Below are 3,468 nucleotides of genomic sequence, written 5' to 3' on the forward strand. Positions count from 1 at the left end.
GTATACCTACGGCTCAGCGTCAGCTGTTCTCCCGGCTCTGTAGCCCTGAGAACAGCTGATCCCGACATTCACATCAGGAGGATCGCAGCGGGTGTCAGGAGGAGTGACATCCCTGGGATCTGTCCCTTACTGCAGGTACTAATACTCCCAACATGGAGTACACTCTGCTCCATGCTGGGAGCTGTAGTACCTGCATTAATAGACATATGGCAGCGAGTGTAACTTCTGACACCCGCTGCGATCTGTCTATTAATACAGGTACTACAGTTCCCAGCATGGAGCAGAGTGTACTCCATGTTGGGAGTGGTAGTACTTGTAGTAAAGGAAAGATCACTGCAGGTATCACTCCTGACAGCCGCTGCGATCCTCCAGTATAATGTATGAATGCGGTGGCCGCTCTCCTATGGTCCCCTGCACGGCCGTATATATACACATATTCCTATTTCTCACAGAGAGCTGTGATTGGCTGGAACCATCTGGCCAATCACAGCTCTGCTGGAAATATGAATATGTGTATATATACGTGAGTGCAGGGACCAGAGAAGAGCAGCCGCTGCATCTGTACATTATACAAGAGGATCGCAAAGGACCCCTGCGATCTGTCAATTAGTACAGGTAACTACTACTCCCATCATGGAAGAGTGTGTTCCATGCTGGGAGTAGTAGTACTACCTAAAAAATGTTAAAAAAAAAGTGAAAAACACGCACACACTACATTTTTGCTATTGTCGGCTACATTTTTAGTGCTTTACCCGCTCACATAAATTGATCCCTGTTTAAAAATGAATAAACATTTCATAATAAAAATCATACATTTCATTAGATACAATTTTTTCCATCACCACTGTATCTTTTTTATTATGATTTTTTTATGATACCCTACGAAATTTTAATAAAAAAGGTATCTCCATTATTTATTAGGATCGCTAAAGTCCAAAAAAAGAATAAAAAGATTTACCGAATGTACCCGAATACCGAATGTATCCGAAAAATCAAACTATCTGTATCCTTTTTATTAACTTTGTTATCAGAATTAATTCTTCACGTCGTTTATGGATAACGAATGCATTCGTTATTTACATGTCGGGAAATAACGAATGTATTCGTTACTTTGCTATTCGTATTATTGTGGCTATTCGGGAATGTTCAAAATATGTTTTCGTGCATTCGGATGGGTCCGAATGCACGAAAACTGTAAAATTCGTTAATGTAGACATTCGTGCCGAACCGAATTGCACATGTCTAGTTGTTGTTGTTGTTGGGTCATTGCAGGGAGGAGGGTTGGTCAGTGTCCAGAGTTAATAAGTTAATAGCAGGCATTGCTTTTGGGTGTAAGCTTAGGGGGTTGGGTGATGTCACCAAGTCCTCTTTGGTTTTACAGGCTTTAAGGGGTTATAGGAAGGGTTGGCGGACACATGATAGACATAGGCCTGTATCTTATGCCATGTTGTAATTGTTGAGTTCACAATTGGGGGGCGGGGGTTGTTCTTCTGAGGGGGAGCTAGTACTTTTTAGATTGGCTTTTTCATTAGCCTTTTTTGGGGCATTGTGTTTGGGGGAATTGGTTAGTCCCTCCTCGCGCAGGGCAGGGGGTTTACAGGATGATGATGTCCAGTTGTCTTCTGATAGGGTAGAACTTTGTTTGCGGAGCTCTAAGACAGACCAGTGGAAAAGGAAGGTGGGTGGTTCTGTTTGAGGTACCGGGGAGTGAGGTGTGCCCGGGTTGCTTTCTCTGGGTTTACCGGTTATGTTATCTGCCGGGGCATGACCCGCCGTTGAGACATCTGGATGAGTAATTTTTGTAAAAATGTCAGTTTGTGGCGGTGTTTAGGAGATGCTTAGAGGCCGGGGGTGTAAATAGTGGGTGTTTTAGTGGACATTCTTTTTGGATTGGGGCAGCAATGGAGGCTGGGGTTTAGGCGAAGACATGATTGGGCGGTGGGAGTCTATTTGCTTCAAGTCATATATTAGGTTGAACTATTTGAGTGTGGAGTGTTACATTTATTCTGTCATGTTTTCTCTTTTTCCTTTTTGTTTTTCAGATCCTCCATGCCTGGATTATGGGGCATTCTTATCTTCATTGGGGGGCTTTGCGGGCTTCAGTTCGCCTGAATGGGAGACAGCTGGGGTTCTCTCGGGAGGTGGCAGTGCTTTAATGGTTTGGGATGATGTGGAATAGGGTGCTGCTGGAGTTCACAAAATTTGTAGGGCTAGACAGGGCGCTGGAGATTCTAGTTTTACATGTGGGGGGGAATGATTTGGGGGCTCGTCCATTCTGGGAGTTGATCCAGGATATTAGGTTCGATATTTTGAGAGTGTGGGCCATGTTCCCAAAAATAGTGGTGTATGGTCGGACATTGTTCCGTGCAAGAGGTGGGACTTAGCCCATTCAGTTGAGAGGAAGTTTGGGGAAGTTTGTAGCCTGGAATGGGTCCGTTGCAGTGAGGCACACTGATCTGGAGGATGGTGAAGGGGCATTTTGGCGGAGGGATGGTGTACATTTAAATGCCATTGGCATAGATTTGTGGTGCTTCGCATTGCAAGGGGGGATTGAAGTTGTCCTGAAGGTGTGGAGGGATGCAAACTCCCAAGGAGTCAGGATTTTGCATTGTGGCAGCGGGGTCCTCGAAGTCGGTGATAAATAAAGGTGTGGAAAATGTAAAGGGAGGGAATTGACTTGGTTCTGGACTTTTGGAGGTTTGATCTTGGATGGTGGTTCCAGTGAAGGAATTGAGTGATGGGAGGCTTAGGCCTCTGGGGGGAGGGGGGGGTCCCCGCAGGTGAGTAGTGTCCTGCCTCTGAGCCTGTGGGACCGGCTGGAGGCAAAATGAGCCTGTGTTGGATCTAAGTGGGGGGACCTCCATGGGAGTTTGGGCTTCGAGGACCACCTTGGTATTCAGTGGGTTTTGTATTATTACATGCTAATGTTATATAATGTTACATATGATTGTTTATAATAAAGCGGCTGTTGTGGCCAATTCATTCCATTCCTGGTCTTTGTCATTATTTGAGGGAAGGGGTAGGTAGTACGGACTTGGCAATACCCCTGTCATGACCAAAATGCTGCAGTGAGTGGCTTTCTTTCTGTGACACCCGTCATGTCCATTGTTTGCCTGTGTCCTACAGAAGGTGCCGGTCACTGACAGAATGCAACGGGATGTCTGGCAGGACATATGATGCTGCAGGTTATTACTCCCCCTAGGACATATGATGCTGCAGGTTATTACTCCCCCTAGGACATATGATGCTGCAGGTTATTACTCCCCCTAGGACATATGATGCTGCAGGTTATTACTCCCCCTAGGACATGTGATGCTGCAGGTTATTACTCCCCCTATGACATGTGATGCTGCAGGTTATTACTCCCCCTAGGACATATGATGCTGCAGGTTATTACTCCCCCTATGACATGTGATGCTGCAGGTTATTACTTCCTTTAGGACATATGATGCTGCAGGTTATTACTCC

Source organism: Hyla sarda, chromosome 3, assembly GCF_029499605.1.
Source record: "Hyla sarda isolate aHylSar1 chromosome 3, aHylSar1.hap1, whole genome shotgun sequence".
Lineage (NCBI taxonomy): Eukaryota > Metazoa > Chordata > Amphibia > Anura > Hylidae > Hyla > Hyla sarda.